We start from the raw sequence: 12435 nt of genomic DNA on the forward strand, positions 1-12435 counted from the left end.
GCAGGGGCCCCGCCTGTATGTGCTGCACTGGACTGTGGCCTACAGACTCACTTTGCCATATGAGTTTGACAGTCAACGTCAGTTGGCTTGTAAGCACAAACAGCTTAGGACTAAGCTACCATGAGCCCCAAGGGCAAAAAATTACATTTGTGTTTCATTTTCCTGACTCAATAAGGGGAAATACTGGTGCCTACAAGTTTAGTTTTGTTTCTCAGACGTGCCTGGCCCAGATAGAGATAAAAGCATGATTTTAGTTTGCAGAAAAGATACAAATTTGGTTCATTCTTGTGGCCAGTGTCTGTTTTTTTCTTTTCTTTTCTTTCTGTGACTGATGTTCACTTTAAACAAGGCTCCAAACTGAGTGTAAATGTATGAATCTGTATGCATCAGTGTGATTTTTATCTTGATTTTGCTGAGGAGGATTTTTGCTCAGATGAATGAGTATCGTACTGTAAAATAAGTGACAGAATGAAGAGCCAGTATTGTAAAACCGATTCTATCTACCAGACCTCTTGTTGATGATACATTCTTAATTGTTAATATTAGCTTTGATGTACCATTTCATATCAGGCTAAAGATCTACACCCAATCTAGACACACAGGGCTGATATTCCAGGGTTCCTACAGTCTCTATAAACCTGAAAACTCATGTTATTTTTGTATTTATGTCTTCCACACCTGCAAAAAGTTGTGGAAAGTGATAAATAGTTTTTTAAACGCTGGAAAATGTCATGGTATTCTGATCAAAATCACCCTTTTCCCCTCAACAAACCTATGTTAAATGTCAAGCTGCACTGTTGCTGATCCCTTAAAAGAAAACACCTGAAAAAAAGGAAATCCAATTGGAAAAACCTAATCTGTTTGCTCGCAGCTTGACAGAAAAAAGATACAAAAACTGTGAGAAAAACAAAGTATTGCTGATGGTAATTGTGTCATACATGTGCAGAGTCGTAGCTACTATTGAGAGCATATGAAGACGCGTCTTCATTTGTGTTTTCAACCTTATAAGAGCTTTACATTTATAGTTATAGTGCACAAATTACACATGGTGACTCTTTAAGGCAGATTCTGCTTTTTTTAAGAGTCAAAATTCTTAAATTTGACAGTTTTATAGCCAAAAATAAATTAACGTAAAGGGATAGTGTTTCTCTGTTAGAATTATAATCTTGGCATTGTAGAGAATGAAAAATTAAGACTAGGGCTGCAACTAATGATTATTTCCATTATCGATTAATCTGTCAATTATTTTCTTGATTAATTGATTAGTTGTTTGGTCTATAAAATAGCAGACAATTGTAAAACTTGTCAATCACTGTTAGCCCAAGATGCAACCTAAAATATATTGTTTTGTCCCAATAAACAGTCCACAACCCAAAGATATTCAGTTTACTATCATAGAACACTAACAAACCAGTAAATATTCACATTTAAGAGGCTGGAACAAGAGAATTTTGGCAGGTTTTTCTTAAAAAATGACTCAAAACTATTCAATTATCTAAACATGAAAAATCAACTAATTGTTGCAGGTCTAATTTAAGGTGCAGTATGTATGATTTAGTGACATCTAGTGGTGAGGTTGCAGATTGCAACAAACTGAATACCCCTCCCTTCCCCCTCCAAGTGTGTAGGAGAATCTACAGTGGCTGTAAAAATTGTGAAAAATGTGAAAGGCCCTCTCTAGAACCTTGTTTGGTTTGTCTGTTCTGGGCTACTGTAGAAACATGGCGGTGCAACATGGCGGGCTCCGTGATAGAGGACCTGCTCACTATGTAGATATAAAGGGCTCATTCTAAGGTAATGTTAACACAACGATTCTTATTTTCAGGTGATTATACACTAATTAAAACATGCGTATGAATATTATATTTCACTTCTGCCAAGTCTGTTCTGCCTAGATGCCACTAAATTCTACACACTGCACCTTTAAGATCATCATGAAAAGCTAGCTAGTAGAGGTTTCTTGGGGAGAACAAGGATGTTTTGGAGGAATTTGCCATCAGTATTTCTAAAACCCTGGCTACAGCATGTCACATGTCATGCAATAATTTAGGAAATCTCAAAATGTGATCTCAAAAACGTGTAGGAACCCTGTCCTGTGGATTCAGAGGAATACTTTGGATGAAAGAGTTTTTGCTTTCTTGCTGAGAGTGAGAAGATGGATATAAATATCATTGATGAAGTAAGTACAGAAGTGGAGCGATTAGCTTAGCTTAGCATAAAGATTGGAAAAAATTAGCCTGGCTCTGTCAAAAAAAGGTCTAAATACACCAACCAGAACCTCTAAATTGTACTAATTAACACATTATGTCCTGATTGTTTAATCTATACATGAAGCACACTGCCAGCACAATTTTCTGTCAATGGACTTTGAAATACTCTTTTTGCATGTTTAATCCATAAACAAACACAACTGAAAGTTGTGTTACAAAGAGGGACCCATAAATCTTTTAGTACCTTTCTTATCCCCTTCAAAGTACTCTCTTTGAGATATAACAACACTTCCTATAGTCACCGTGTCCAGAGCCTCCTTCAATTTGTCCTGGATTTCTTCCATAGTGACAAATCTTAACCCTTTAAGTCCCAATTTTAGTTTCACCAAGCTGCAGGCATACACTACACATTAAACATCACTCAGTGTAGCACCAACACAATATTGGGTTAACTTTAGCAATCTGTTACTTTAACCCAGTGTTACACACAACAAGGTTTGGCTTAAAACCGTCACAAATGTATTGTTTCTTGTACAATTCAGATTATAACAAGCTTTAGTTTGGGTAAATAACCCAACAGTAAAATAAAAAAGAACACTAAAACTGGCTCAAAACAACGCTTTGTCTTGAGTGGCTTTCTGGGTAACATTAACCCAATATTGACCAAAACTGGGTAAAATTTTAACCCAGTAGTGATTTTAAGTGTGTGGCGGCAAATCTGATAACTAGTATTTCTTGGATCCCCTTTCATATGTGCTGGAAGTATTTCTTGGTGAATCTACTGCATTTACACCACGAAACTCAATTTCATTTTTCCATTTCTGTTTGTGTACAAATTAAACAAACAAGATACGTGTTAATTAGTGAGTTTTAGAGGGGTTGGTTGGTGTATTTAAAAAAAACAAAACAAAACAAAAAACAGAGCCAAGCTAGCTGTTTCCCCCTGTTACCAGCCTTTATGCTAAGCTAAGCTAATTGCCTCCTGACTCTAGCTTCATATTTAGCATACAGACATGACAGTTGTATTGATCTTGCTGTTTTTCAAAGACTTGCAACACTGTGAGATCAAATATTCTTCTTTATTACATTCAGAAAGAGCGCAATGTTTCGAGCCCAGATTGCAGTGATCGATCTGTACCTGAAGAAGAGCTAATCTGTGCTCGAAATGGTGCACTCTTTCTTCAAGAAATAAAGAGAAACAGAAAGTATCTACATTTTTTGTTAAAACCTGAAAAAAACATGAAAGATGTGCACGTGTTCTGCACACTGATTGAGTGGTATTGATCTTCCTCTTCATTAAACTCAGCAGGAATGCAAAAGAGCTTATTTCCCATAACTGTATCTTTAACACAGATCTCTTGAACTTTTAAAAAAAAAAAAAAAAAAAGAGAGAACATACATCTGTTCACAACATTTAAGAGGAAAAACCGACTATGAGTCAGCTAATTGTCCCTGAGAAATGCAGAAAGTTTCACACAGATTGGCTGCAGACAGTTTGTTGGCACCAGAGTCTCTGTAAAATAGAAAAAAAAAGAAAAGAGAAAAGAGAATCATACATGACAGGAAGTCCTGGTGTTTGATGGTAATTTCTCTCACTGCATCAAAGATTACTGCCGGAATGGTAAATGTCATGTAAATGTCTTTTTCGGCAGCCATCTTGGACGTTTGAGCCAGATTACGGTGTGGATGTAACCATCACGCTCTGCTCCAGCTCTGTGATGAATAACCTCTTTGTGTACAGTATTGATCAGCTCAGTGTGAAACTCATCTGGTCGCTCTGTCAGTCCAATGGAAGTTGCATTTCATCTGGGTTAGCTTCTGCTGTACAACGCTTCTGCACGCATAAGGCGATGCACTGTAACTGCTCTGCTCTGGAGGATGAAATCCAACCCATTTGGAGCACAAAAAAGCACTGCTGCTGTTGTGAAAACTGAAAAAAATATCAATAAAAAGGTCTATGGCATCATGAGGTTATGATAGTTTGCCCACATGTTCTCATTCTTCTAATTAAACATCTGTTTTTAATGTGATTGGGAGGCACAAGTGTTGTACTGTAAAGATTCATAACACAAGAAGTGTTGACATTTCTTTTATCGCTGTCAGAATCTGTCCTGGTATTTGCTTTGCCTGGTGATGATGAAACATTTCACACATGTAAGCTGATGGATATCCTGTGTGATGGCATTAATGGTAACTTAATTAATCAGCAGGGGAAAAAAATCCAACCACGAGGAAAATGCCAGTTATGAATTCCTAATGAAACACATGCATGAAATTTGGTTTCCCTCTCCATCAAGGGGATTATATTTTATATTAATGTGCACAGCGCAGCGTACATACAGTATAATGAGGGTGGCTTCACTTCGCAGTGATTGTCTATTGTGTTGCAGATTGTTGGGGTTTTTTTCTTATTTTTGCATTTTGGACCTTGTGTGAAGTGGAGTGTGTGTTAAAATTGAACAAAATTGTACTGCAAAAATAATCAAATCATCCTGTGCCCCAATTCCACACCACACACTAATTCCAAAATGGTTTTAAAGGGGACGTATTATACTTTTTTGGATTTTCTGTTATTTTTATACTGCTAACATGTTAAACATGGTCAAAGCTCCAAAACTTGAGGTGAACATGTAGAAATGCTCCCTGCAAATCAAAGGTCAGGACTTCAACCTGCTCTGAATGCTTCATTTTAGGGATGCACGATATTGGATTTTTTGCCGATATGCAGATATTTCCAACTCATTGTGGCCGATTGCCGATACCGATACCGATATATGCACATATTTTTTTCCAGCTGGCTGAGGAGACTACTATGTGAGCAAGCATAGATTGTACTAAATATGATCAAGAAAGACAATATATGAAGGAAGAATTTAGGAAGACTGGATTCAGGAGCTCAGCATTAAAACTTTAATGAACTTGCCAAGTTGATGGAGCAGTAGAGTTTTCTTTGAGTTTATTAGACAGACAGGATTAATGTGTAGGATTTAATCTCTGGTCCACACTCCAGAGCAGAAGGTGGCGGTAATGCACCTAATACGCTGGTTGCCAACTGTTGTTATAAACCAAAAAGACAGTTTTTTTTCCAAACAGAGTGGTACATTCTGACAGCCGAAGTGTTTCCTGTCTGTGCAGCCGAACATAGAAGCTCCTCCACGGACTGTTTCACCCTGACGGTCCCGGTGCTTCCTCCGCAGGCTCCACTTCACTCAAGTTGCCCGTCAGACCTGCTGCTTCTTCCAAATTTAACCTGAATAACAAACTGGTGCTCGGTGCTCCGGTTGGATACACATGGAGAGCCGGGGCTAACGTTAGCTGTGAGGCTAGTGGAGGGTTAGCCGCAGCATGACCGGAGGGAAGCACAGCCAGTTAGCCTCCCAGCTAATGTTAGCGTGAAGTGGAGCCTGTGGAGGAAGCACCGGGACCGTCGGGGTGACACAGTCCGTCGAGGGAAGCACAGTCAGGTGGCGGAGGGGAAGGCGACATATCGGCCTCCCTTAATCGGCAGAATTCGCCGATGTCAATATTTCATTTCAGAGCTTTTATCGGCCGATACCAATGACATGCCGATAATATCGTGTATCCCTACTTCATTTGCCAAGTTATCTCTACTTCCTCCTCGTGATGACATCTGAATGTTCGCACCTTTGTTGCTTGGGTTGTTCACGTTGTCCACTCTCATATTTCGGATCTGTTACAGCTCCAACATGTAGGGATGTATTTGAAAGGTTTCCATGTCGAGTAAATAATAAGGAAAAGAAATGAAATCCTAACACTATACTTTGTTTACGAAGCCTTCGAAGCCGGAGGAATCCAATCAGACCAGAGTGGGAGAGACAGGAGCTAAAACAGCCTGTTTCAGACAGAGGCTGAACTGAGGGGGATGCATAAAAGGCCAGTTCAAGATAAATAAGGAGTTTTAAATGGTAAATCATGCAAACATATTCCAGTAGAGCCCTAGAATATAAATGTAGACCTGGAAATGAGCAGAATATGCCCCCTTTAAGTATGTAGTGTGTTCATACTGGATGAATGACAAAACAACAGTCAGTATGTTGACTAAAAAACACCTTTTTTCCAAAACTTTGAGTTTCTAAATAAGAAAGAGATAACAAAAGATAACAAGTAGAATGTCTCTATTGAATGGTGTTCCTAATATTTTGTCCACTCCATTACCATACATAAGTGGGGGGCGGGGGGAAATATTAGGAACACTTTTCAATATAATGCACTCCAGTAGACCACCACCACCCACTACGACCTCAATAATAAACATAAAGTAGAATTATCACTTTTCTGACAATGTCAACATAAAGTGACCAGTGATCTTAATCAGTATTGCATAATATATCCTTTCCATACAAAGAAGGTTTAAGAGGTAAAGTGACCAATTATACCATGAACAGCAGTTAGGTTTCTGAACTTTGAAAACATTTTATTAAATTCATAACAAATTAAATTAAATGACAAAATATGTCAGCGGTCGAGGCAATCGAGAACGACACATAGAAGCGTTTTCTGATCTTACATCAAGTTCTATCATTATCCTTCTCCAGAGCTTTCTCTCAATGCTCACAGTTTCAGCCACATTTCGTTGACCAAAACATCATGCCGCTGGTGAGCAGTGAGCACATCACTTTTTACAAACAGTAGATATCATATATAATTTGCAACCAAAGTCCGTTTAAACTGAGCAGCTCTGACTGTCCTCTTGATTGTGAAGATTTAAAGGATCCTATTCTCTTCTTAACAGCAAACGCTGCTCTGATGTCATTCTTTCTTTTCATCCGAAATTAATATTATTGTCTCTCTTTGAAATCAATCAGCGCACTGTGGCCCCCTGATTACTGTTTCCATGGTTTGATGCTTTGCTAAACCATGGAAACACAGGCTCGGCTGCTAATGTGTCATGCTGCAGAAGAAGCCCGTCCTCACAATCAAAACAACAGTATAGGTCTAAAATTCAGGCTGGCAAAAACATCCTATAGTTACATTTACACCATCTAGCGGCTGGAAGTTCAGATGACATCAATATAAAGTGACTTGATAAGATGATTTTGCCTTATTATGAGGAAGAGGTGGGTTGGGTGGATGGCTAGCGGACTTTGCTGCAGGAGACTGCTGTTCGCTTCCCGTTTCCAACTGCATGTGTCAAGTTTGCAACCACGAGTTGGGACTTTTTTTTTTTAAAAAACACAATGTTGTGGTGTTTATGGTTGCCATGATGACGAAGGTTGCGTAAATTTAAGGAGGTATAAACCATTTTTAAAGTGATCATTTTAACCCAAACCATGATCTTTCCCTAACACTCACCATACTCATGTATTTTTTGTGCCTAAACCTAACCAGACCTTAACCACAGAGTTATCACATCATAAAACATCTGTTAATATTTTTTAACAGTGATTTGTAACGGTTTTGGAAAGCAGCATATTACAGAGTATGGAGCACGAAGTATGGAGTGGAGTGCATTACTACATCCGCTAGATAGCGTAAACATAACTATAGGTTGTTTTTTGCTGGCTGAATTTTAGACGTATACTGTTGTTTAATTATGAGGATGTGTTGTGCAGAAGCCAAATAAACACATTTACTGAAACATAGATGAAGGCAGAGAGGTGATGTCATGTCGCTGTACCTGTTTAATTTAATGCAAGATGCTTCATTTGTTATTTCTGTACAGAAAATAGATGATTTTTAAAGGAAAAAACCTGGAAACACAAATCTATGACTCACATATCATAACACGCCACTTTCCAGTCTGCTCTGCACAGAATGAATAAGAAACTGATTTTAACTCCTGTCGGAGTTTCCACATATAAATCAGCTTCATTTCACAGCAGAAATGTCAACCCTGAAGCAGAAAATGTCCTCTTATCCCGAAAAACATCCTCCATCTCTCTGCTTTACCTTTTTCACAGCTCATTGTCTGCACAGCTGCAACAGATTTCTACATCTCGATGGGATCACATGTTTCAGTTTTTTTGCTCTCTGGTGTTTTGGCCTTGAAAGTGAGTGTGACGGAACAATCCCTGACTGAACGAAACTGATTGAGGGGATTGTAAAAACGTCTCTTTTTTTCTTTTTCCTCTGTTGTTTTCATGTACACGCTGCAAAAAAAATCAAATAATGTCTATTGAAGCATAAAACTCTTTTTGACAAAACAATCTAAACACAAGGTCCACTTTTAACTGTATCACACAGTTTTCTTCTGCAGATGAATTTGGCTCAGTAGTCATGGAGCTGCTGGAGGTGTTTGTGATTATTTTTAGGACTTCTCATACTAAAAATTATTCTTTTTCTTCATTTCTTAAAGTCATCCACCACTTTTTCTTCTTGTTCCTTATATCGGATGTTGTTCTCTTCTCTGTGCAGAATGATGTTTGTTGTCACATTCATCTGCTAGAGGAGGAAAGTTTCAAGTATACCAATGAGCATGATTTGTGACATCACAACCAGTTGGGAACCAATTGTGGTCCAGTATGCAACCTACACAAGTGTGGAAGGAAAACCTTTGAAATGATATATATTAACATAAGCAGAGATTTTGGATTTTTCAAGGAGAGAGAAGGAGACGCCATTATAAGGATTTTAATGAGGTAATTGTAAAAAACACATCAAACACAAATTATTAGTCCAAGCACATTATTTGTATATGTCTTAAAACATGAGACAGCAGAGAACAGACAGGAAATGAGGACATGCCTGCATTACATACAACAAAGAGGTTTGTTTACAAAAGTGATTTGCGAGCGGAGCTTACATGCAGATTGCAAATGAGGGCGAGCTTCATGTTTCACAAATGATTGTCACTCGCAAATTGCAGATAAATTTGCGAGTCCACGTCTCTCCTCTCTCTTCATCACGTCCTTCACTCACTGGAAATATAAAAAGCCTCCATTTTAAAAATCAGTGCATGAAGCAGCTCTTTAACTCACTCGCAGTTAATTACAGCAATTGTGAATTAACAATTGAATGTCAAGGGAACGCAGGTGTAGGAGGACAGCTTGTTTGTTTTGATTTGGGTTTTTTTTCCTTTTTAACTAATGTTTTTTTTTTATTCCTGAGAAAGGAAGACAGACTTGTTTTCATATTTCAGGGACCCATAGAGATGAACAGACTTTTCCAACCCTCCCAAGTGGGGATTTTGAAAGAAAAGAGGTTAACCAGATCTTCCTAAAAGACCATGGTTGACAAAGCGAAAATTATCACCTGAACTAAAAGCGTAAATGATCTTTGGAATCATTCAAACTGGAGAAAAGACTAAAACAATGCTACATTAAACATGGACAGGAAACTCCCCTTTTGGGTTCAGCTTATCACCAGACCCCTGTCGTAGATTTGAAGGACATTCCTTAGTGAGCTTTCACTAAATAAACCCTCCTTATAGCAATCCAGTCGCCAGAGGAAAACGTTGTCACTGAACGTTTGTGCAAACCACAGAAACGTTGAATATATATGTTTCAACACGTGAAATACGTATCATATAGCACAAAGGCCACTTGGTTAGGGTTAGGGAAAGATCATGGTTTGGGTTAAAATTAAAATAAAAAATAAAATAAAAACGGTCGATGTCTCACTTAAAAAAGCCAGTTTTCTCGCCAGAAGAACGGCTGCAAATGTCCTGACGTCTCGCTAAAAACACCCACTTTTGTCGTTTGAAACAGGAAGCGGTCATTGGTTTCGGTTTCGAGGTGGTCTCGAACCGTGTTCTTTGCTGATTTCCAACTAACTAACCATCTACCCACCCCTCCTCCTCCTATATAGGAAAGGTCAACTCATATAGATCACATGTGAACTATGTTACTTTAGAAATGTTGAAATGATACGTTTTTGTTGACATTTTCATATGATATGTATTGTTGAAATGTTAATATGTTACGTGGTTTGCAGAAACGTACAATGCCAACGTTTTATTCTGGTGACCAGGCTGCTTATAGCCGACCCTGTTAAACTCTGTTATTAAATGTCTAATCATTATGCAAATTATGTAGTGTTGTTTGTAATAAAATTGCATAAATAATGATATAATTTTGATAGCCTTACGATAATCTATGCATAAACTATTGAAATTCAGTTTTATTACATTTCTTATCATGTGACAACACTGCCCTCTGTTGACTGGAATAGCGAAGTCTTTTTAACCCTTTAGAGTTTGAACTGGTACAATCCTGTGATCATGTGCATAAGTTTAATTCCCTAAAAATAAGGTTTAGTATGTCATAACTCGGCTTTTTTAGTAAAACCACATTTTTCCTTGGAGAACAAAGAAAATTAATATTCATCAGATCTTTGGCATGAGAAACTTTTCAACACACCCAAGACTTCAGAAACTGAAAAAAGCCAAACATTTATTCTTTTAAAGTTTTCCTAAAATGTCTTTTTCTTTTATTTCTTTTGTTTTTACTAAAGTACACAAAGTTTTAAAGGTGCAGTGTGTAGAATTAAGTGGCCTCTAGTGGAACGGACTTGGTAGAAAAGAAGTCATTGTGGTTTCCTTTGAGCACAGCAGAGGTCACTGTTTTTGATGACAACTTACAATTAATTTGAGACTCAATTAAGCAGTATTACATGAGAGCGTGTGCTTTACCGTCATGGAACAAGGCACTTGTACCAGGTTTCATATGCGTCACTGAAGTCGCTACCTGCTCACTTGCGAGGGCGGACTAGACAGAAAAAGAAACCCCCAAAAAACAAACAAGCAAACAAAGTAAATAGACCCACAGCAAGAGTAGCTAATGGACCAAAGATGCTCTGCAGGGAAACAAATATTAACAATCTTAAAAACACTTAATTACATAAGTATTCAAATACATACTAATTAAATGTTAAAAATTACATGACTAAACTTTAAAATACCTGGCACAGACTACCAGGCTCCTTCAGCCCAGCAGGGAAGCAGGTCTGAAATACATAAAACCTGACAGTATAAAACACTATACACAGAAAACAGCCTTAGGCCTACCAGTTGTTCCTGCACGCTCATCTTTCCTGCACGCCAACATGGATTGAGGCGTGTGCCTACCTCTCTACACTGGACTGAACCAACAGTCGCAAACCTGCGTTCCTCCTGCAGGTAGCCCTATATCTGCTAAACCTCACTAATCGGTGCAGCTCACCTTTATTACTCCGTGCCACCTGCCACAGTAATTTCTATGAGACAAGGTTGTCTGCACAGATGTTTGTGGACATTAGCAATATGTTGTTGGTCCGTGAACTCCACTTCTGTGCCTTCAGAAACTGTTACTTGCTGAAATGACTGATCCTGTTGTTTTTCTTGGGTGGACAGTCTCCAAAATGTACATCAAGCAAATCCTAACACAGCAAGTAGTTCTTTTCTAGCATTACCCTGCTCCCATAAAAAAAAAACTATCATCTGGAAGAAACTTTGAGGTATTTTGATTCAGGTAATCTTTGCTACTTGTGTTTGAACTGCATCGCTCTTACCTGCCCTCCAAAGAAATCAGAATATGTAAATAAAAACAACAGGGTTTCAATAGATATTGAGAGGCGATAGATGGATAAAAGCTGAATGACAAAAAACACAGGGAAGAAGAGGACGAAAATAAATAAATATGTGATGAAGTGTGTAGGCGAGGTAAAGCTCCCAAAGTCTCTGTGAAACATCCCACTCCCAAACAAACAAAAACACACAAAAAGAATCCGAACAGAATCTTTTCAACACGAGCGTCGAAGTACAACAAAGGAAACAACTAAAACACGACATTAAAAAACAACAAAGAAAAAATGAAAATGAATTCACACACGGACGGCCTGGACGGAGAGGAGTGTGTGTGTTTGTGTGTGTGTGTGTTCCTGAGTGGGTGGGTGTATGTGTGTGTGTGCACTCAGCTCCTCCAAACTGCCTGCATCTGTCAGCGTGCCCTCATCACCGCTAACATATGCCCTCCTCCTTGAATTTTGCATGAGTTTTGTTATGCGATGAACTGGTGATAAAAACACTACCATGATAAATAATTTACCCCGAGTGTAGAGTATCCTCCTCCGACAGTGTGCTGAGCATCATTCCTATTTACACGAGAATCCTGATGAGCTGCTGCGAGTGTGAAATCATTTCTGCATGCCTGAAGATTCAAACGTGTCCGTAATGAACATGGACTGAGGTGGAAGCGGTATTCAAATGGAAAGGAAACATCCCCCCATTAAATTCCCATATGTATTCACATTTATACTTGAGTAAAAGCAGGTTGTTAGTTATATTTTC

The sequence above is a fragment of the Thunnus thynnus genome, chromosome 18, assembly GCF_963924715.1.
Source record: "Thunnus thynnus chromosome 18, fThuThy2.1, whole genome shotgun sequence".
Taxonomy (NCBI): Eukaryota; Metazoa; Chordata; class Actinopteri; order Scombriformes; family Scombridae; genus Thunnus; species Thunnus thynnus.